We start from the raw sequence: 23,546 nt of genomic DNA on the forward strand, positions 1-23,546 counted from the left end.
AGAATTTAACAGAGAATTTAATTAGCATTTTATCTGCAATTTTTTTTCTACATAAGCTTTATTGTTAATATTGTTAAAATAGGATATTGTTAAAATCTGCCTCATTCCTTTTCCTCACAGAAATCCTCCATTCACATGGCATTCAGTTTAATAGCACCCGGCTGCGTACGCTATTTCACTGTTAATGGCTTTAATCTAAGAATGCAAGCAGAGTCAGTCCTGCCAGATTGTAAGGAGCGGACAGTTGGTACTTTATGAACAGTCCCTTTCTCTCTTTTTCTGGCAGGTTTCAGTGCTGCATTTAGTAAAAGCAAAGGGTTATTGGATGCCTGGGAAGGGGTGTTGGAGGAGGCCAAAGCAACAGTGTAGCATACTGGAGTTCAATAAGGAAAAAGATCTGAATCTTACACAAGTAATAATTTGAATAGGTTTCTACTGGCTGCACAATCTATTTTCCTTCCTAGGAAAACAGAAACATTTAATTATTATTTTTCTTCTAGTAAAAACTAAGCTAAAGCCATTTGTTTTTGGTGTTAGTCTACTTTACAGGAAGGAATCATCTTGTAGCTATAAAGATTGCTAGTTCTCATTGATTGCAGACATTGCCCAGCACTATTATGAGTTCTTACTGTAGTATTACAATGAAATTACAGATATGAAAAGATACCCTTGTTTAGGGTCTCAAATAATAACTTCTTTTAGGGAAGACAGAAATGCTCTTCACTGTAAGCTACCAGTTTTCTTCATATTCAAAGTTTTTGAAGAGTTTCTAGTCTTTGTGGCTGCAATGTCCTCATATAAACTGAGTATAAACTTATTTAGTACTGTCTTTCTGAAGCTAAAGACAGGTAGCTGCTATGCCTTTTCCACTGCTCATCTTTTTGGTAAATGAACTTTGTCACTTTCAAACTCTTGCTGCTAAAGACAAACAGTAAATTAGATTACTGGTATCCAAACAGAAGCCTGTTCACTGCTGGTCACGCTCTATGAGGCCAGGATAATGGTCTGCAGAACCGTCTTGTCTATTCTGTGTTGTCAGTTAGTGGTTTGATGATATGTAGGAGTACAAGTCTTAAATTCTTGGGTTTTACAGTGATCCATTTTTCAAAATGTTTGGGAAGTATGGAGCTTAAAAAGAAAAAAAGCAGACAGTGGAGTAATTCACTGGGAATGGCTCTGCAAATCAAAATGCTGGTGTAGCAGAAGACCAGATAAGTTGCCCTGCAACAGCTTGAAAGCTGAGAAAGGAATGCAGTAGCTGGTAGGAAGAGACAGGAGAGAGTGAGACAGGATAGACTCATGGCGGCAGACCTGAATTTATCTTGGTAGGTGAGAGGGAGGGGGAAAACAAGAGTGGAACTAAGAAAGAAGGTGATGATGATAAATGTAGGTGATCAAATGAGAAATAGAAAATCATGTTGTAAAAAAAATCCTCATAGGATAATGCAGGTTAGAAGAGACCTCAGAAGGCATCTGGTCCAACTTCATGCTCAAAGCAGGGTGAGCTCTGAGGTCAGATGAGGTCCCTCAGGGCTTTATCCACTTGGGTCTTGAAAACCTCCAAGGACAGAAACTACTTAACCTCTCTGGGCATCCTGTTCCACTGCTTTGCTGTCCTCATGGTGAAAAAGATTTTTTTTTTTTTTTTTTTTTTTAATATTGAAAAATACTTGACTCTGTGGTCCTCATATTGAGGAGTACTATAATGTGAGGGACAGGGAAGGTATCACCTTTCTCCCATTGACCTGACTGGGAGCCTTGCAGAGGAAGGTACTGACCTAAATAACTAAGTAACCATGGTAGCATCTCCTCTAGGTGCAGGTTTGGGAGGTGAGGCCATGCCATAAGCCCAGCTGGTAGATTCCATATTGGAGTTACTTAAAATACGAAATGAGCCCCTGCTGCCCTCACTCAGGTTGATAAATATATCTCATTGTTGGTGCAGATTTTAGATAGGGTCCTTAAAGTAGGACCTCATTAGTGGGAACCTGTGATGGCAGGTCCCAGGTCTGGAGGGGAAGTAAATACTTCTCAAGTGCTGCTTGTAAGCAGTGTATTTTATGAACTTTGAAGTCACATAATGACTCTCTCTATACTTGACAAATATTGAGTGTACTTGCAGCTGTACTGGGATTTTGCTGAAGCAAATGCAATTTTTCCCTATTGCACTTGTTCAGATGAAATATTCTGTAGCTGCAGCTGTGGTATAAGCACCTCAAAGCTATTTGTACTGTTAATGAAGCTCACTAGATAACATAATTATACTTAAAAGATTTTGCTTAGTCTGTAGCAAGCTTATGTTGGAATGTTCTGGTTAATTATAATCTGCGATGTCTCAAAGCAGCAGTGGATGGTTGAAGTATATTGAGGTTTTAGAAGGAGATTGTAATAGATGGCTCATGAGTAGTAACGTAGAAATTCTCTGCATCTCCAAAACTCAGCACCATAAAATGGAGTTTTTCAAGGTGTATGCTGTATAGAATCACATATTTGGCAATAGCAAGCTGTTTCTTGCTAAGAGTCTGAAGGTTTGTTTATGTTCAGATAGGAGAGCAAATGATAGTGTGTAGTGAAGATCATGAATTTTATTGTTTTAAAGATGTGCTTTCAAAACATGGCCTGTTGACCTTAGTACAGGGGAGAAGCTTCAGTGTCTTTTATGTTAATGGGATATTTTTCCCTCTTGCATACTGTTGCTGGAGTAGGTATCCTGGGTGAAATCCTGACACTAATGAAATCATGGCAAAGCTCTGAGCAGTTTCAGCAGAGCAAGGATTTCACTGAAGAAAACTTTTATTCATGTAAGGAGCTTTTCTATTCAAGGGACAAGATGTTAGCAAAAGATACAGAGGAACGTGCAAGAGATTCAGTGAAATTAGAGGATTTTCCGGTTTTTTATTTCAAAGCAATAGCCAGTGTCAAGCTGTTGAATCAATTGCAAGGGCTGAAAAAGAAAATCCTTTTTTATTTTTCTAGCATATTTTGCAGTTATCATGCAAAGAGAAAACTAGTGCTTTCCTATTGTCTGCTGTTAGCTAAAGAGAGCAGACTGTCTGTTTTGAGGAGAATAAAGCTCACTTGCATTTGTACTGGGAGCTCTGTTATTTACATATATAATCTGTCTTGCTTTCCATGTTTCACTGACTTTGAATTTCTTATCAAAGTAATAAAGAAACAAATCAAAAGAGAGAAAGATGCCAGCTGATAATTCTACTGTGATAACATGTAATTGCATACTGGCTAATGTACTTTGGGGAGAGGAATTTGTTATTAAGCCAGGGAGCCTGGAAATCTAGAGACTGGGGAAGTAGATCCCTGACTGATAAAAATAGTCAAAGGACTGTCAAAAGGAGTTATGGCAGTTCATACTAGCTGCGGATTTGTCCCAGGATTGCTGTTCCTGAAACTGTCATTATTTTGCTGTGACCTTCAAGAGAAATCTTTTTACCCCGTTCTTCTCCAAACATGTGATTCAGGTGCCTCCATTTTTTTCAACATCAGGTTTGGCACCAAAAGGCCACTGACTTCAGCTGAAGCCGTAGGCACAGCTGTACAGGATATCGTGGGCAGCAGACTGGGCAGGCAGACGCATAAAAACTCCAGGCAGAACATGCTTTTGAAAATGGAATATGTTCAGCATCTCTGATTTTATTACTGTCTCTACAAAAGGGCTGTGTTACTGTGTAATTAGCTCAAAAAGCACTTTGAGACATTCTAGTTCAAAATATTTTTGTTACTACCTCTGCTTTAGAGTGTATCTTTAAAGGAAATCCCAGTTGTAAGGCTAAGGATAAATCCAGTAGGCCTAACCTCTGCTTTTAAAAGTAGCACATATTGTTTTTCCTGGCCTACCAAGCCATAAATTGGAACACATCTTGCTTTCAGATACAGGAATCAAAATGGAGAGTAACTGACTGCCAGTTAAGGTGTTTGGCTTTTTATTTTTCTTTAACTTAACCTGTTGCATCTCCTTTCCTTCTTGTCTCCATGAAATATTACCCCTAGCAACACTAATCCCTTTATGAAGAAAGACAGCTTATAGAGATAACCTTTGGTCTAAGCTTTTTCTTGCATGTCAGGTCACATAACACAGATGTCTCCATCAGACATTACAGTCTCCACAAGATCCTGTACACTGAGGAATGATAAGAGTTTCTAGTTCTGGTCCCCTCTTTTTTTTTTTTTTTTTTGGAAGGCAAGCTCAGGCTTTCCCTGGCCTTTGAATTACAGAGGCAAAAGCAGGGGAGATTTTTATATTCCTGCTCTTTGTCTGCTGTAAACTGTTCTTTGCTTAGAGTTAGTTTTAAGGTAAGCGAGGATCTTGGTGATAAATTCTCATTTTCATTGTCTTGCTGGTTTGCTGTTAATACTGGCTTCATTATTAATATTTGGAAATAGTTTGGTCTCCCTCATACTTTTTTTCATGTTTTGAAAGTCAACCAATCAAGTTCTCTTGAATCTGTGAAGTGCAGTGGAATAACAGATTGGTAGAACTTGCCCATAATGGATGCTTCCTTCCTTTTGTGGCTATGAAACATGGCATAGCCTAAACAGAAGACATGAAGAAGATGTAAAAATTGGTGAGGAAAACGAAGAAGTGTTGCACATGCTGAGCAATGAATATTTAAAAGACTTGCATTACATGGAATGCAATGTATTTTGATATATGTGGTCCATTGGTTAGAATTTTCTGCAGTCAAATGAAGAAACCTCATTTTTAGCGTATTTTCAGCATATTTTATGGAGCTGGATAATGATTAATCCTATTTAGTCTGATGCTGTCTAGAAATCAATGTAAATGAGTCCTAATTGCATGAAGTACTGTGCAAAAAGATGAGCAGATATGTTAAGCAGAAGGAGCTGAGTGGAGGGACAGGAGAAAGGCAGGGTGAGGGATGTGGGTAGAGCCACAGATAACTGGGCAGGAAGAGTTTTCTACTCAGCCTGGGGCAGGGGAGTTTAACTTGGAAGAGAAAAAGGATTTCAGGGGCCTTTTGGACCCTGGCCAAGTGCCCCAACTTCGATGCTGAGGTTCCTTCAGGCATTTTTTTTCTCTGAGGTCGTGCGGCTGCGGAGAGGATCCCAGTGCCCTGAGACCACTCGGACGTGCTCGTGTCGTCAGGGGGTGTCCCTCCGTCATTTCGTGTCTCAGGTTCTAGCTGGGTCCGTATTACGCATTTTTTTCCATCATGCAGCAGCACAGACTGTCTTCCTTTCTGCTTGCCCCATTATCGCTGTATTAAGGATGGCTGAGTACATTTTGTACTTGGGCTTTACCAGTTTCCGCAACGCAGGGTGAATAAGAATTGCTACGTAATGACCCAGCAAAGTGGTTTGTCACAATGCCCGTTTTAACATCAAGTGCTGCAGACGCCTTCCTCTTTGCGACTGCATGAGCTGGACTGCAACCGGCGAACCTGTTGCTTTGTCGGTGTCCGTTACTAGCTGTGAGAGAAGGAGGTGATGGCAGTTGTTAATGCGTGAATTTATGTTGAGCTTTGCTGGTATTTGGATCCCAGCTTCCAGATATTTCATGAGGAAATGAACAAAAAGAAGGAACTAGTTTTATTTACTATGTGAAAGTCTGTAATAATTAGGTTTCTACTATAAAAGCAGGTTCTCCATTAAAGAAGTATGTAGATGTGTGTTTAGATAGATAGATATGGAGATCTTTTATTTATTACTTTTTAAGAGATTTAATTATTCCGTTGGTAGGAAAACTTTACAACACAGTTCACAGAAACACTTTCAAACACAGGAGTTTTAAACACAAATTTGCTTTATGAGAAATAACTGCTTGTAAAAAAGAAAGAGCTGCACCCGCCTCAGTTTTGAAGCTGTGATGTGGGTCAGGTGTGGGCACACTGTGTCTGCTTTGATCTTCTTAAGTGGAACATTTTCCCTTGTTTACAGTGATAGCAGGCCTTTTTCTTGTCTGCTTCCATGTTTTGAAACACAAAGTTATAATGTACTATTTTTATTTGAACCAAGATTAGTATAATAAAATAAATGATGGTTGAAGTTCTCAGGACACCTGGATAAGTGTTTTGAGCTACAGACTAGTTTCTGAGGCACATTTCCCTATGAGAGGTTGAAACTGGGAGTAGAAATTGTATAATCTTCTGGGAAACAGTTTTAAGCAGGGTATAGCTAGAAAATTAGATGGACAAGACTAAGAATAATATAATAGATATAATAATAAAACAACGATTTATTTTTAAAAACACATTTTCATTTTTTTTGCTAAACATCATGCTGATAAATCATAGAATTGGTTCCTGACATCTCTGTTGCACTGAGTGCAGTCTGGCTGGAGTATTTTGTTTCAGGTTTGTCTCCGCTGCAGGCCCATCAAATTTTGCTGGTTTGACTTCTCCATATCCCTTTATGTGCATAGGGATATGCTATTAAGATCAGTTTACATGATCAGGCCTCCAGATTAAAAAAATATATATATATATATATATATACACCATTCTTGTGCACGTGCACACACACACCACACACGCCAGGAAGCTCATGAGTCTGGTAAGCAAACATAAAATATCCTTTCCTGTTGATGATGTACAATACATTTTGCCATTTGGAAACAGTGTACTAAAAATTTATACGACAGTGCTCCCCACTTTTGGTATGTCCTGTGTATGTGAAGGAAAATAGGTAACCATTTAATACAATTTAAAAAAACAGTATTTTGAAAGCTTTGCAGTGGTCATGACAGGAGTCAGCAGATCAGTGAAAGCAATAACATGCTCGTTATAAAATTAAATCAAGACTTGTTGGCTGAACATTTCTAACAGTCTCATTTGCAACTGAAGATCCTTTGCCCAATAGGATGGGTATGATAGGAAAAAAAAGGTGGAGAAAAGGAACAAAAGATAAAGCGTCTAGTTTCTGCTATTTTAAATAAAAACTCCTTGAGTCTAAGGAGTAAAGTTTATTTATACTGAAACTGAATTTGGCCTATAGGCTTTAAACAAAAAAGGGGAAAAACAACTTTTGTCATTTCTTCACAAGTTCAGGTCAGTTGAGACTGTTTTTTATAATGTCAGCATCAAGCAGAACCTGCTATGCAGAGCTTGCTCTCTTCTCTAAGTAAACCCAGTCTAACTCAATGGAGGAAAAAATGGATTTGAGAGCACTTTTCATAAGAGCTCATTGTACTACAGTGGCACTGTTAAAAGTTCTTAAAGGGAGTGTATATCCACAGCTGGGGTGTATATCCACAGCAAGGTATTTTGCTTGTTTGCTTGCCAGAATAATATCTTACCATTCTTTATATATACTGTTAGAAGTAATATGCTATTCATATAGAATCTGTGTATTTTATGCACTTACAATTGGGGAAATGCTCAGAATTGTGTTTTACTGATATTTATTATCTGTATTTATCTGTATTTGTTAGAGTTCTGAAATACATTCATCCTCTTAGGATTTTGTACTTGCAGGCTTGCAGCAGGATGTTCCCATTCTATTCTATCTCAGCTGGAAGTGTTTTTACACCAGAATTTTTTAGTACCGTTTTAGGGTTGTAAAGCAAATCTAAGATTCTTATTTTCTACTGCTAGAATGAGGCTCCTCACTTTCATTGTTACCATGTTACCCTGTTAGATGTATTTCACATAGTTATTGATATGACTGTATAGACTTAAACCTAACCTTGAATTATATGGAATAATTTATGATACCTTTAAGTTTTATAGCTTTCAGTGGCTGACCACCTTAGTTCAGCAGCTCTGAAAACTCAGACAATAAATTCAGTTAAGCTGAAACATACCCTTTGTGACAATGAAAAGAAGAAAAATCCTCTATTTTATACATATGTGTATATATATATATTCATATGTAATGTGTGTCACAGCTCGTGGGTTGTGATTTGCACTCTGTTATCAGACTTCATTCCCACCTTAGAATTCATAAATAATCCTTGTAAAACAGGAAGAAGGTGGGGGAGATTGCATGCTGTATGTGGATCGTGATTTCTGATCTTCAAGATCAGCATAAGTTTACATTTCAAAAACTCTATGCCTAATAATGTACTGTGGGAATATTTCATGTGATATAGAAAATTTAGGGAGAGCAGATTTCTATGTGTAATTGTAGAAATCAATATCAACATACCTGGGCTGGAGACTACAACTGCTGCTTTTCTAGGGTGAGAATGATACCTGGGATTTGTTACTGCAGCCAGGTGGGATCTGTATTAATACAAATTAGCTAGCAGCATAGACTCATCAGGTAAAGATGATGCTGTTTGGAGGACCACTGTTGTAGAAAACTTTACAGAAGCAAGAGTGCCAGGAGTGAGTCTTCCCACCTTCACCTATCAGTGGAAGTGGGACAGCATTTTATCAGAGGACTAATAGAGATACTATATTTCAAAACCAAAAAAACCCTGGTAATTTAAGGAAATACCTGGCAAAGCAAGCGGTCAAAATCTAATGGTCAGCTGTTGCATGAGGGATACCAAGACACGTAACAACTGAGGGCAATGGAGCAGGAATGCCAGTGCCTGTAGTACTGAGCCATGTTGGCACCTTGTGGATCAGTTCTGCATTTGATTCACATGATACTTCTTATCAGGGTGAGGAACAGTTAAGCTCAGAACAAGGATTTGCTTTCCAGTCTATCTCTGGAATATGAATAGTGGATTTTCATCACAGTGTGTGAATATCTGCAGTTGATCAGATCTGTTTTCTGAAATGAGTCGTGTTTTGGAATTTGCCACTGATTTTGATGGAAGCAACAGTGGACCCCTAGTAAGCTGCTTGTACCCCTTGAAAAATCTTGACAGCAGAGATAGATCCAGATACTGCAGTGAGCATGTGCATGCACTGATGCCCCTGCTAGGTTGGAATACTAGTTTCGTTGCAATAGCAAATTTCTTTCTCTTCCCTCACTGAACTCATTTCCTCATGTCTGTTTTCATTTCTTTGGAGAAAAAGGGCTGAGTAAAGGAAGATTTCCTGCTGGTAGGGCACATTTGGAATCTCCATACATGGCAAATTTTTTGGACATTTTTCTCTGTGTTTTTTCATACCATACTTCTCTGAAGCTTCTCTGAGGTCAGGTTTCCCTTATAGAGGAAAATGGCAATTCCTGGTGTCTCCTCTTAATTATCCAAGCTGCTCCATCAGTGTTTCAACTTGTGTGGGCAGCCTCCTAAGTTGCTTACTGTGCACTATAGAAATAAAAATAAAAAGATGCTTATTTTCCCTGCATTTTTTCATTTTATTTTATTTTGCTATGTTGTGTCTTATTCGTTGTTTGGAGAGGTTTTGGGAAAGGTCTGTTTTATTTCTTGTTTTATCAGTGGAGACTGCTCCTCTGCAGGTAGTGCAAAATGGTTGTCAGTCTCTAAAAATTATGTTTTCCTCTCTAATTGCTGCTACCTTTATTCTGAGCTTTTTGCAATGAGGCATGAAATGGAGTCTCATGCTTTTTCCTGTGTCATCCCACTCTTTCTGACACTTTGTACGCTGTGGTGGTATATTCTGTTGTGTAATGGATTGAAGGGAAATCAGGATATGTCAACTCAGTGAGGTATATTGTTTCTTGCTCAGCACAGGTCCAGCAGTGTATTGTTTAGATTTTGCATCTGGAAGTGAGTATATATGTGCAGATGGATAAACTTTGTCAAACCTAAGCTTTGCATGATTTTTATCTAAGCTCAGGAAGTTAAACTGAGAACATAAGGTCAAGGACTTAATCACAATATTGGCATGATGATGATGAATTGCTTCATGCTACATACAGTGTGTGTTTACTGCAAAAATGAGTCTGGAAAAGGATGCTTCTGCATATCTTTATGTTACAGGCTCCTTCATGATGAGTCTTATTGAACTTGTTCAGTGTAGAGGCTGAATTCCTAATTACCAAAGTTGAGGAAGAAGAAAGATGTAGATGTTCTGAATGTTACTTTTTCTCTCTGACAGAACATTAGTTTCTTCAAGTAATCTTTGCCAAGTTACTTGTGGTTTTTAGTTCTCATCTCAAATGTACTTTGAATATGAAAGATTATACAAATTCTTTTTTTTTTTCATCTGCCAAACTAATTGCAACTACTGCAAAATGCTTATAGATAGTTATTTATAGAGTAAACTGTCACAAAAAAGAGAGGGTGGGGAAAAACAGTACATTAGAACTCTGGCCCTTTTGGCTTTTTAGGTGGGTCTGCTGCTGCATGGTTTCTGGTATTTTGATCAGTTTTAAATGCAAAAAAGAAATGAGTTTTGTCCCCAGAGTCATGCCTTGCTCTTAGGAAAATACTTTTCATATAAAGAGAAAATGGGAGATTGATAAGGGGTGGAGGTGGAGTGACTCAGTATCCAAACCTGTATTTTTGTGGTTAGAAAAGTGAAAAGAGCACTGCAGCTACTAAGGATAGCTTCCAAGTGTTAGGAAACACGAATTTAGGAAGATCATGAAAGGAAGAATTGCAGCATTCATGGCAGGAAATGACTAGAGCGTACACAACAATTTTGGAAGAGGAAAGTCAGTGCACAGACTGACTTTGGAAGGTCCAAAATGATGGCTGAAAGATGTGGAAAGGCTAGGAGCATGTGGTAAGTAAATAATGGAGATTTAAGCCTGGTTCAGAAATTACGAGGCTTGGAGAGCAAAGTTGAGGAAGCCAGGGATGACATTTCATGCACTAAGTAGGGATATCAGAGGGCAAACTAAGCCGTCATGTCTAGCTGCTTGCACCTTGTTTTGTGTTTGTTCAAAGACAAATACAGAATATAGATGCATAATTGTTAATGTGCACAAGTCATACAAGATTATGCCATTCAGGAATTACCAGTGGATGCTTTGAATGGATAATTTATAGCAGAAGTCTGATTAGCTAAAACAGACTGAAGATGAGAAAGTGGTTTAATATTTTGCTAGACACAGTCTGATGCCCTGATTTCCTGTTCACATGCGGTTCATTCTGAACCAGCCCTCGCATTTAGGGTTGTACTTTTAAAGCTTTGAGAAGAGATCTCCACATGTGAAAATGTGTGATTCTCCTCTCTCCTTAAGATAGTCATACAGCAAAGTCTTTGTTTTTCTGCAAGTTGTGGCTCTTTGTGTATGAGGTAGCTTATTTGCTATAGCATCCTTTGATTTGAAGCTGATAATGGTGCATGCTGTGAAAAGTAAGTGTAAGGTCTTCCTTTTGCTCAGAGAGCTCCCTGCTGTTCTTGTGGTGCTTTAGATCAGTCCTGGTACGTAGGTTGTCCTGCCACGCTTCCTGGGGCCGTGGTCCGAGTAGCCTTGAGACTGCAGTCTGCTCTTTTATCTCGGAAGCCGTGTCCACGAGGAAGCCCCTTCCACCTGGGCATTGCCCCTCGTGTTACAGGCACTCTGACAACTAGGTGAGATGTTTTCCTTCTGCATGAGAACTTCCCTGACAAATGGTGAGTTAGCAGGATATTTTCCTTTTGATGCTTGAGTCACTGTGGATAGAGAAGATGTTAAAGTGAGAACGTAGTTTACCCTCCAAGTCCAAGTGCCTTTTATCTAGAGTTATTGTCTTTTCATGTGCGGTTCAGGGCTTTGGGTCGGTTAGAACAAACCTCTGGGTTTTGTAGAAGCCCTTTATTTTTTGCATGCTTTATTTGACGGTGTGCTGGCCTCTGCTTTTTATGATCTCTTTAACCATGTGGGGGGTTTTCAATTGTTTTATGCCTCAGTTCAGGGTGCATCTCTGTAATGTGCAACACTTGAGTAATGCATTCAGTCTCCAGGAAAAGCTATACACATTTTAAATCAGAAGAGTCCCGGGATAGAGAGCACCATGGGCTTAAGCAGTTTCTTGAAATAGGCATGTAAGGTACTGCTGTTGGGGGCTCCCATAAGTTGTGAATAGCATGTTGCCCCTTCAGAGAAACACCTGTTTGAAACACCTGGGAGATATGCCAACCACACAGTTATTTCAAGCCCAGACTCTGTAGGATTTGCTCTGTCGGTAAGCAGAGATACTTCTCTTTTATTTGGGTAAGAGGCCCATTTAGCCTAATTAGGAAGCGCTTTGGCAATGATGAAACAATACAGGCACACACGAATGCAAAAAGCCCATCTCCACTGTACACAGATAAAGAGAAATGAGCAAATAAAATACCAGATCCCAGAGTAGAAAGGATTATAAACTGACAGGAGATAGAGCTTTTATTACTAAGTTGATATCCCTAATTGATATAAATATAAAGCCCTGTGCAGCCTGTGGTAGTTAAAAGATATGCATCTAAATAATATTTAAATGGATTCTTGCATTTTTAAGACCCACTGGAGTGTAATTGTATTCAACTTAATTAAATGAACTGAAACCCCCTGATAACTGTGCATTACTGCTCCTAAATAAAATGCTCTTCAAAGAGACTTCATGATACTTAGTTAAGACTATAAAAAACCTTAGCCCAGCACCATGAAGTTTTGCATGAATAGCTTTATATTAATCCCACCGTGTTCCAGCTACAGTGGTTAAAAATAAGTGTCACCAGTGCTATACCACTGGTAGAGTCAAAACCTGAAGCCTCACTGAAGTACTTTAATACAGAGCCACTCTTTCTGCTTTTACTTCATTTGTAGGTTTTTTATTAAACTAAAGGCAGGAAGGTTTGCAAAGAACAGTCTACGCAATAAGTAAATGGGATCAGCAGCAGAGTTACTACATTTCATTCCAGTTTCTGCTTCTGACTCCATGTAAGAATGTGGGCTGGGTATTTAAGATAGCTTTTTATTGCCACAGTTCCCCCATAAGTAGCAAGGTTGCCATTGTTATTTACCTCATACAGGAACTGAGATAAAGCCTTTTCTTCAAAATCAAAATATCTTCAACCAGGAGAATATTCCTTATGCCTTGATTCACACCCCAAAAAGCTTATGTAAGCAACCTCTTACATAAGAAGGAACAAAAAGTAGAAGATTATTTTAAGTCTGCAAGAGACTTCAGTTCACCAGTCTCACTGAATGTGAAGCACTCTGGATATAGTGGTTGTTACATGGGTTAGAAGAAAAATCAGAAGGTAGCTTGGTGTAGTGTTTGCAGAGCACCACCATATCTGAGTTCCTGTGCCATATCTAAATATATGTAGCTTATTAGGCTTTTTCAGATTTCTTAGAATATTATTTATTTTATAACATTTTACCACTGCCTTTCTGGTATTCACGTCTGTAATAATTTCACCCAGAGTCCAGCTTTGGCCTGAAGCAGAGGACAGAGCACCCCGTTGATGGGTGTTGAGCAGCTGGTACCCAGTCTTTGCCCGAGTGGGGGTTTCCTCAGGAATCTCCTGTGGATAAAGCCGGGCTGTGCTCTCCAGGGCTCCACCGCGATCTGCCTTCTCCAGCAGCTACTGCACTTGGGAGGCTTTGGCATAGTTTGGGTAAAGAAGTTGCAGGAAACCATTTCTCTGGCTGTTGAGATTACATGGGGGAAAAATGGATTTCTGCCATATTAAATTACAGTTATTTCCTTTCCTGGTAAAACACTGAGTGTCAGGAAACAGTAGGAGTGAAGGAGAGGTTAGTCTCAAGGTACATAAGTGTTGGATGTGTCTTCCAGACTCCAAGCCACTGAATTTCTAGCAGGAAAAATTAGAAGAATAGCAGAGTTTCAGGGGAAAAAAACAAAAAACAAAATAACAACAGTCTAAATGTAGACATTCTGATCTTCCACAGTCAACAGCTGTGCTGCCATCTGGATTTACAGACATAAATCAAGAGCTGTGCTCTGGCGCACACAATGCATTGTACCGTTGGGTGCTGTAACCAGGACAGCAAATTTCTTTATCTACTCACAAAACAGAGAGACCATATCACATCTTGGTGTGCAGAATGCTGCATAAAACTGGTGTTTGAGGTGAAGGCAGATATTTCAAGATTTCTTTAAGTTAAAGGAGCTATAGCTGCACAAAATCCTTCCACAGATGGCATCAGACACCATGTCTGTTGGAAATTAGGGTCATAAATATCTAAATGTCAAGATGCTCATCACTGAACTAGGTATTGTATCAATAGAGAACTAAGGGGTGGCCCTGCCCCATAGCCCGGGCCATGTAAATGCAGATTAGATGCTAAATTGTTGCAGTCGGAAGAAATCTGGAGAGGCGGCAGCCCCGTCGGGCTTCCCTGCATAATGGCTGCTTTGTTGGTTTCCTGCAGAGCAGCGAAGGAGAAGGCTGTGTGTTGCATGCGGTGCTCTGCCCTCCCTTCCCTGGTAATTGTAGCTGCAGGGAAGGTCCCATCACAGGCTTCAGCTGCTGAAGTGGCCAGAAATTAGGGAAGGCAATTCCTGTGAGAGCACGAAGATCTCTCCTCCTTTATCAGTGTGTCACCTCAGACAGCAATGCAAGGTTTCTTGGGGCAAAGGGTCCTTAGAAAGGACCAGGCCAGAGAGCTGCTCTTGCCTGCCTCTCGAAAGCAGAAACAAAAATTGCAAAAAAACATAGAACTGAAAATAAAGGGGGGAGGAACAAACAAGAGTGCACGGGAGAAGCAAGGGAATGGGTGTGCAGGGAGCAGAGGAAGAAGGGGTAAGACGTTTCCTTCAGTGAACTTTCCTTTTTCAGAGCAAGGTATGGTCTGCTTGTGCTGAGCTTTCCTGTTGAAATGCATAACAAAGTTTAAGATAAAGATAGTGGTTCTTATCATCGCACTTGGCAAGACTTATAAGTGCAGAGGAAGAAAGATCAGAGTTGGTATTTGCTCCTGTCATGGTTTTTTTTGTTTGTTTTGGTTTGGTTCTTGTACAGCACCTAGCACAAGGCAGAATAAAATACCCTTCTTCCCACAAAGAGCATGTGAGAGTTTCTTCAAATCTTAACAAGTTTACTATATACACTTCATAGGGCAAAACAAATTTACTGTGTTTTATTTGGAGCAGCTAATTAGGGACCACCAAACTGGATAAAGAATTATTTACTAGACAAGCAATTTGAAGTATGGTACCAAGTACATATATGCCTCTTATGCATATACCTGTTGTGGCCCAGTGTATATTGTATCTCAGAGAAAAATTATTACCTTGAACAGTAAAATATGTAGGGTATGGTATGCTATAAAGGTTTTACTGCTAAGTGTTGATGCTATAGAGATTTACAAATGCAAAGTTTGCTAAGCAGTTTCATTAGTGTTCACGATGTTGATAAGATATTTAAATTCAGGGATAAAATGATTAGGTTAAATGAAAATCCTGTATAGAAGCAGAACATTCGTGTAGCAGTAGATGGTCTTAATGTTCTTGATATCGTTCGTGTATGGAGGTCAACTGACACAAGACAGAGTTGCAAAAACAATAGAAAAATAATTGTCCATTCCTAAAATAAAATCATGCTTCTAATACTTCTCAGCACACTCCAAAGAGTGCGTTTATCATTAAACACTTATTTTATAGTAATTTCTGCCTATTTTTCCTTAGTTGAAATAGAAAATGAAACTTGAATTTCATATAGCAGAATCATTAAATACTTTTTCAGTGCTTCTTGGTTCATTGACTTAGATTAGTGCATTTTTTTGTTTGTTTGTTTTATTACGTTACATTATTCACCAATATATCCAGCTGTGAGGGAATGCCCCTTAATGATTACTGATATAAGATAGAAATCACATTTTTGACTATGCTTTTTGTAATAAAGCGTGGACATAAATATGTCCAAAGTTTGCTTTCTTTTACTCTACTGTCTACAACTTAAGTACATTGCCAAATACTGTAAACCAGTAAGGTCAAACTTAGAGATACAGTTGTCCTCTCACTTTTTGTCTTTAAATATCCAAATTATTACTTGTTTTGTGCTTATTTTTTTTCAGGCTACTATTTTAATGAGTAGCTCTCAGCTCAGTGTTATGTAGGAGAACTAAAGCATCCCATAAGAATTGTTTTTTGCCATATTGTGTTACTCCTATATGTAAAGAAAGGATGTATATTTTAATGAGACCTCCTTCACTTTGTGGTTCATATGGCCAACTCAGTGAGATAAGGGCTTATTCCATCATCTACTTAAGATGTTTAGCATTTTGCATATCTATTTCCTTAGAGTCTATCTTACCCAAACATGAAACCACACCATAACATATGCTAAAGTTCCTGAATCTGAAACAAGAAATTCATCTCCATCTCCTTAATGATGCTTTAATCACATATATGTTCACAACCACATTCTTCTGTTTATCACTTATTTCTACTGCAAGTGTAAGGATAGACGCCCACTGCAGTTAACATGTGCAGAGAGATACATTTCCACTCAATTTGAGAAAAAGTCTCAGCAAACACAGAGTGCAAAGAAAATGAGAGGTGGTGTCAGGTGCATCTGTTGCATGGGCTGAGGAGTTGTTAACTTGCCCTCCTGTAAAAGCTGGCTAGGATAACCTGTGCCTAACTGCTGACCCGCCTGGTTGGTAGTGGTGGCCAGGCAGGTATCATAGTAGACAGCAGTTCTGAGTTACATTTGGACAAGCTTAGTGCAGATCACCCCAGGGAAAGGAGGATAGATGATAATATACTGTTATTAGGGAAACTGGGCATTAAGGATGCTTTGAACTAAATTTTTATGAATAAAATTTGCATATAATCTTGTCTCTCAAGATAATGAATATGTGAAAGAACTGGTTCTACTTGTGATAAATACCCACTTTTTAAGTATGTTGGAATGTACATTTGCATAGATAGAACTTTTTGGTTAGCATATATATATATATATATATTTTTTTTTTTTTTTTTAACATAGAGGACTTCCTAGGCTGCATGCCAAAGAGAGGGATCCTAGTAGCATGCTTGCAAAATGATTTTAATTTACAAAGCAGCGGAAAAAAGTGAATTGTATTCAGGATGCTTTTCTGGAGATGCTTTGTTACATATTCTTGACAAAGACTTCAGGGCTGTACAATAAAAAATCAGAGGGAAGAAGATGGTGGTGCTGATGGTGAAGGAAAGAATTTTGTTGTAGAATTCTGTAAATGGAAGGAGTTTCTTTTGATGTAATTATATGATAAAGTATCTCATACAATAGAAAAAGGTTACATAGCTGTGTGATTCAATATAAAGTTTCTGAATTCAGAATGTCTGTGCTCTGTACTCAGTGGGTTATGAGAGTTACATCAGATAAATGCTACAGAAGCTTTTATATCAAACCATACCATTGTGTATTGTGTTTATTGTACAGATTCTAGAACTGTTTTAGACACGTTGCAGAGAGCTTAACACATTTTTATTAGATCTATTTTTGTAATTCTGTCTGTGAAGCTGCATATCTTAATGACTCAACACTCGGATGCCATAAAAATTAATAGAAAGTCTTCCATTGAATCAGTGTGAGCTGTATGTTCTCTTTGTTCTGTCAATGTCCAGCTATAGAGAGGTCAGGGGGACCATGACAACCCTTAAACATCATCTAAAATAGCTGTTCTCCATATAAAAATGTCATGACTTCTGCATTGAGTATTTTATGCCTTCCCCTGAATATCGAGGCAAACGCTGGGCTCCCTGACCTCACACTTCTGTCGCATTCACATTTCTGACCCTGCTTACTGTCAAGATAGACTTTGAATCTGTCACTTTATGGATAGTGGAATTGTTTCTTGTGTTGAATGGAAGACTGTCCTCTCTGAGCCTTAGGAAAAGAAGGAAGTGTTTCTCTAGCAGCTTGTTAGGTTTATTTTTAATGGCAATCATTTTGAAGCTAAGCCAAAATGTGGAACATCAGCCTTTTTCCCAGGGGAAACACATTGCTAGTGAGGGGCTGGTAAGAAGGTCGGAGATGTATAGCAAAAACAATTATCAAGAAGCTCTGCAGGTTTTCCTGTGGATGCCTGTCCTCATTATGTGACTCTGTATTACTGTAGCAAATACAGATACAAGCCCAAGGCAGAGAGGCACGCAGATTTAACTGACGTGTTTGGAAAGGGCTGAGTCTGTTTTAAATTTGCCTCCTTAAAAAGAGTTGCAGAGGAATGTGAAATACAGTGCCACTTTCAGATGAATGACCTAAAGTCTGAATTCATCTCTCGGTACGCTTTGCCATGCAGGGAGATGTTCTGCCAGTCGCAGAGTGCCTGGAGGGGCACACACAAGCTTCTCAAGCTTCTGCGAGCCCATATTAGGAGAAATATCTAAAAAAGGACCGGTGTCTTGTTCAAGTTGTCCCAAAGAAATCTGAGCACCCCCTGCTTTCTAGGTAAGCTAGTTCTGCTAAACTTTAAAGGTGTCCTAGGTTGTGTTCTGTAGATGAAGTCCTGTTGGATACAGGGTGTTTTATGAGGCACAAACATGTTTCCCTTCAGCAGATGTTCTCATTTCACCACGTTTTTGGTCTCTCCTCCCTCTCCTCCCCACTCGAAAAAGCCTATTTGCTATGGCCCACATCCTGGCTTTCATTTATGTACTGCTTACAGCTATCCAAACCAAAGGTATTATTGAAATGCAGGATCGTGTTCCACAAATTTTTGGTAGGCTTCCCTGTTAAGATCCAACTGCCAGAAATAAGCTGCTAGTGTTTACAGTGACTCTGCACACAGTAGTTCTGTGTTTCAGGCACGGAAATGGATTTTTCTCATCTTGGGCTGTGAAGGTCAAAAGCATGCCTTTGCCAGGGCATAACTGCAACACATTTTATAGGAGCATATCACCTTCATTTCTGCCCTTTCCACATATATTTATATTTTAATAGCAGGAAGTCAGACTTTTCCTCCCAGTTTCTGACTTTTTCCTAATCTCCTAGTTTATGCATGTGCTGTGGCTCTAGCTGGAGTGGATCTGAAGTTGGTAACTTCTGTGGCTGCATGGCGTGCTGTAATGGGCGCTGTCGTATGCTGATGGGGACGTGTCTGTGCTGACCAGACTTGTAACATTCACATCTTTTTTTACATTTCAGAGATTCATGCATTTATGTGAATGCCACTCACTGGCTTCCAGAGCAAGCCCATATATCTGGTAATCAAGATCTCTGTCCTGACATTCATAAGGTCTGCTGGAACAGGAGAGAGAAGTGCTGGAATGTGTAGCTTTAACATTTTGTCAAAGAACCCGAGACAGCAGAGTTCAAATTCAGATAGTTGTATTTCCTTATAGCTTTATATATAGCTTTTTCTAAAATTCTTATTCTGTGAGGAAATCCATACAGAAAGAATATATGTGCTGGCAGTGCCTGATATTTAGGTCTGTATGCAGATTTACCAAATGGACAAATGGATATTTTACTTAGCAAAGACCATTATTCTTCCTGTGATAATTCTGTTTCTACTTTATTATTATCATTTTTAAATATGAATTCATTTTTACTTAATTTTATTAGCAGTAGAGCTTTCTGACAAAACATTTTACTCCTTTACACTTTTAAATGTCAAATACAAAGGATGCTGCCAGCATGTTAAACCAACTGATGTGCAGTGACCAATAAATCGTAACTTTATAGTAAGTGTCAAATCATTCCAGAATCTCTTTGTAGCTGCTCCATTAACATGAACCTCGACGGATTCCTTTGGTATTCACATGCATATCAGAACTAACTCTTTGGGAATTCCAGGGTAATTTATCATTTTGTCTGTGTTTTATGATGCCAAAAATTGTTGCATGCATATGTGATAAGATGGAAATATAGTAACATATTTGACAACCAAAATTAGAAATATGGGATAACTTCTGTTATAATTAGAATGCTGTATTAAATGTTCATTTTAGATTCTACCCTTTAAAACCAGTGTATTGTTTACTTTCCCAGCTGTTGGACTGTTTTGTGAAAAGGTCTCAGGCATTTCTAGAGTAGAGTTTTAGGAGAAACATACTGTAACTTTTTACAAATAAATTAAAGCATCTCAGGAATGGTATTTTTACTCAATGTTTGTGTTACTTACAAATTTTTTCCAGCAGAGATGATCTGTGGCGATGGGATTATGTAGCTGGAACATTAGTTTGTATGGCAATAAACACAACTGATGCAAATCAGTTTTCATGCTGTACTTAACTGTTAAATTTGTAACAAAAAAGTAGGAGTTTATTATGAAATCTTGTTTTTAAAAATCTTATCGGCCTAAAGCAATTAAGAACGCATCAGTGGCTACTGAAATTACATGTAATAATAAATAAATTACAATAAATTACAATATAATGTATTACAAATTGGCTTTTGGGGAGTGGAATCAAAAAGCTCTCTGCTATTTCATATCTGTGAAACTAAAGCGACAATTCAGTTTGTTTACTCTCTGTTGTACTGGTATTGGAGTCATACCCACAATGTAGGGGTATGTATAAGGAAGAAGAGGAATGAACAAATTGATGAGTTTAGACTTTTATTTCTATTATTTTAAATATTGTCTAGGTTTTGGCTTGCATATGAAAGTAAGAAAATAAAAGGACCTTTGCGACAGTTAACATTGGCTCTTGTTCTTTGTGCAACAGAGCGAAATCTCTTTGAAACATTCATTGGTTATGAATGCTTTTATTATTCTATTTTATTAACAATGCTAGGGATTTTTTTAGAAAATTCCTTTGGCTATCTTTGCTGTATAAGGAAGATGAATGAGCTCTCAAACTGGATGCTCAAGCTTCTTATATTTTTAGATATTTCAAAATATATTTTCATATTTTAAAATTATTGATTTAAAAATTTTATTTGTAACTGATTTTTTTAAATACTTAATTCACTTGAAAACAAAATGGAAATGCAAAGCACTCTGATTATTTTGTGTGAGATAGTTCAGAACTCCTTGGAGAAACTGGGGAGCTGATTTAATGAATAGTCAAACCAGATACTGTAGTTCAAAAGTTACCTTCCGATTTGTTCTAGTTGTGGTTTGACGTTTTCTAATGTAAGTCCTCTCAGCCATTAACAGTGCAGTAGAAAAATAATGTGTCTTCTCTTTTTTTAATAGTACTTAAAAATACTGTTGAAAAGGTTGGAGATAATTAAATGCATTTAATTTGCACACCATGGGAGAAAATTTGAGGTGATGTAAATCAGATGCATAATCCTTTGCCAAATTATGATGTTATTTTCTTGTATGTAACATGAGTGGAGGCTGCTGGGTGTGAAATATTTGTTATCTTTGGCTTGGGTTGATTTGTACATCTGTGTTTTTTTTCTGACAAAAGTAAGGCTTTCCAGATACCCCCACCCATATAAACTCATGAAACAAGTTAATCACTACAGAGAAAAATGATTCAATCAATATCTTGTCCCACAACTTCCTGGAAAGCTGGCATGTGAAGGCAAATACTTGCATGACTTTGAGTGTTTTGCATTTTTTGAAGCTTGAAATTCCAAACTCAAAAGCTGTCCACATGTATTTTGGAGATTGTACATTACTTTTGAGGAATGGCTAACTTGTTAAGCAACAGTCCTCAGTCTGGTAATTCAACGAGAGTGCATGACAGATTTGCAGTGATCATATCTTTCAGCACTTAATCCTTGACTCTAAAATCTTCCAGTATTTCTGTTGCCTATCTGTTTTGGACTTCAAGCTTTCTTTCACACAGGGCTTGTCTTCCCTGGAGAGTCGGCTTGAGTCGTAATAGGAACGTAGCCCATAATTTGAGTCCCATGCATTGACAAAAATCCCTTCTGTTAGGCAGGGAGGTGACTGCAGCTCAATCTCTCTGGACTTTCTGGCGTTAGTAGGGTTTGTCCCTTGTGAATAGATCAGTCTTTGCAGTCACGTATTCACTTGCAGGGGGCCACCCTGATTCTCGAAGCCTTAATTGGAGTGTTGTAATTGAGTTACTTCTGCTCTGGGGACAGTCATAAGTCTTCAAGCTTGTAAAGATCTCCTTTAAAAAAAAAAAAAAAAAAGTACTTTCTAATCCATAAGCTCCGCACCAAAATAAGTGAATAATGAATTTTGTTTGATTCATTGTCCAGTGCCGTCCATTATCTTGAGTGTGCTGTAAATTAAAACCTGATGAGTGTGGTTGTGGAAGGGTGTGTCAATAGAGCATTCTTCATTCCTCATCTAATAGCTTCCAGTAAAGCTGGTTTAGCTTTTTAGCTAAGCTGAAGTTCGGATGATATGCTTGGATACATTATTCAGTTTTGGAGTTAGGACAGTACCTTTTAAAAATAGTAGCCTCTCTACTGTATAGCTTACGTAACATAAATTACACCTATTTCAGAGCAAGGTAACTACACAAAATTCAGAGGTCTCTGGAATTCAGAAAGGAGACAGACTGACAAAGTAAATAGGAGATTTCCTATTATTTTAATAAAATTATGTTTTCCCTTCCTGCATTTCTGTCATTCCTGTTTTCAGCTTCTTTATCCTTAATTGGTGAATCCCATTAAGGAATGGACAGACTCCAGCTGGGAGAGGAAGATGCTCCAGGGTGGGAATTTTTTGTAACTGTTAGAGAGAAATGAGGAATGTTTGTTACCATTGAATGCTGGGAAGCAGATTTCAAGTCATCTTTTTGAAAGTAACACAAGTTTTATCATCACCTGCAGCAGCAAGCAAATGAACCTTAAGTTTTTTGTTTGCTGCTTGTGTTTGGTTTTTGTTTCCCTCCCCAGCACAGTGGGGCTGGCAACTCTTACTGAGCGTGTAAACCTTGTGAAAGCAGCTCTGTGCATGCACGGGAGCCACAAGCATGCGCCCAGCCAAGGGTGTGACGTCCAGTGGCACAGGCAGGTGTGTGGAGTTTGTGGCGCAGGTGGAAAGTTAAATTTTCTTACAGGACTTGTTCTGAAAGCTATCTACTGGGAGGACCTAGCTGGAAGAAAAGGCAGGCCGTCTGCCTGCTGGGCTGGTAGCACTGCTGCTGCTGTGCAAGGGCAGGGTAGGGCTGTCGTCCTCTCAGGTGCCATTGCTTTGTCCTGGTAAAATTACCCACTTGTTTAGTGGTGTGGAAAGTTATTTATCTGAAACTTTTATAAAGTATGGAGTTCCCGTGAGTGTATTTACGCCAAGGGATCGGTCTTGTAACATTTGAAGTACCTCCCATACGAGATCTTTGGCAGGTTGAGAGATACAATATATAGTAAAAACTATATACAGAGGGGTGTGTGTATGAATATATATATATATTTTTAGTACAGTTATTTTGCTACTGCTGCTTCAACAAGTGGCATGCAAGTTGTTTTCCATCTGCACTGCACACAGTCATTTTAAGAAACTGCAAATGGTTTCAGATTTTGGGAACATGAACTCTACAAAACTTTCTGGGGGATTTTAGAAAATAGAGAAGCAAAATTATCCTATCCCATCCACCTCATGGACCTGTTTTAAATGTGTGCGTATTGTACCAAAAATTGGTTAGTCCACACTGCCTACTCCCTCCTCCTGCCATTTATGGCATAGATACTGAAGGTTAGAAGGATTTCCAGCTCCACTTAAAGAAGTCTAGCCTGTTTTTTTAAAAATTTATCCATCATTTAAAAGGTACTTGGTTTGACAGTAATTAGCATATAAATACTATTAGAATCCTGGTCATATCCATTTTATTAATAGGATAGCTATCTTCCCTAGCAGCGCAGACATTTGGGACTGAGTAAATCATGTTTCTGCTTCCAGTGCATTTTACAGGACCAACTGGCAGAATGTCTTTGTGGGTGGCATAAACTTGTCTGTTGAAGTCATTT

The 23,546-nt window shown here is 38.5% G+C and overlaps 1 protein-coding gene across 1 annotated transcript in view; it reads left to right on the forward strand.

Moving 5' to 3' along the window:
- Positions 1 to 23,546, forward strand: part of SASH1 (SAM and SH3 domain containing 1) — a 600,683-nt gene that overhangs the window by 473,632 nt on the left and 103,505 nt on the right. The gene's annotated exons all lie outside the window — the stretch shown is intronic.

The sequence above is a fragment of the Apteryx mantelli genome, chromosome 3 (genome assembly GCF_036417845.1).
Source record: "Apteryx mantelli isolate bAptMan1 chromosome 3, bAptMan1.hap1, whole genome shotgun sequence".
In the NCBI taxonomy this organism is placed as follows: Eukaryota; Metazoa; Chordata; class Aves; order Apterygiformes; family Apterygidae; genus Apteryx; species Apteryx mantelli.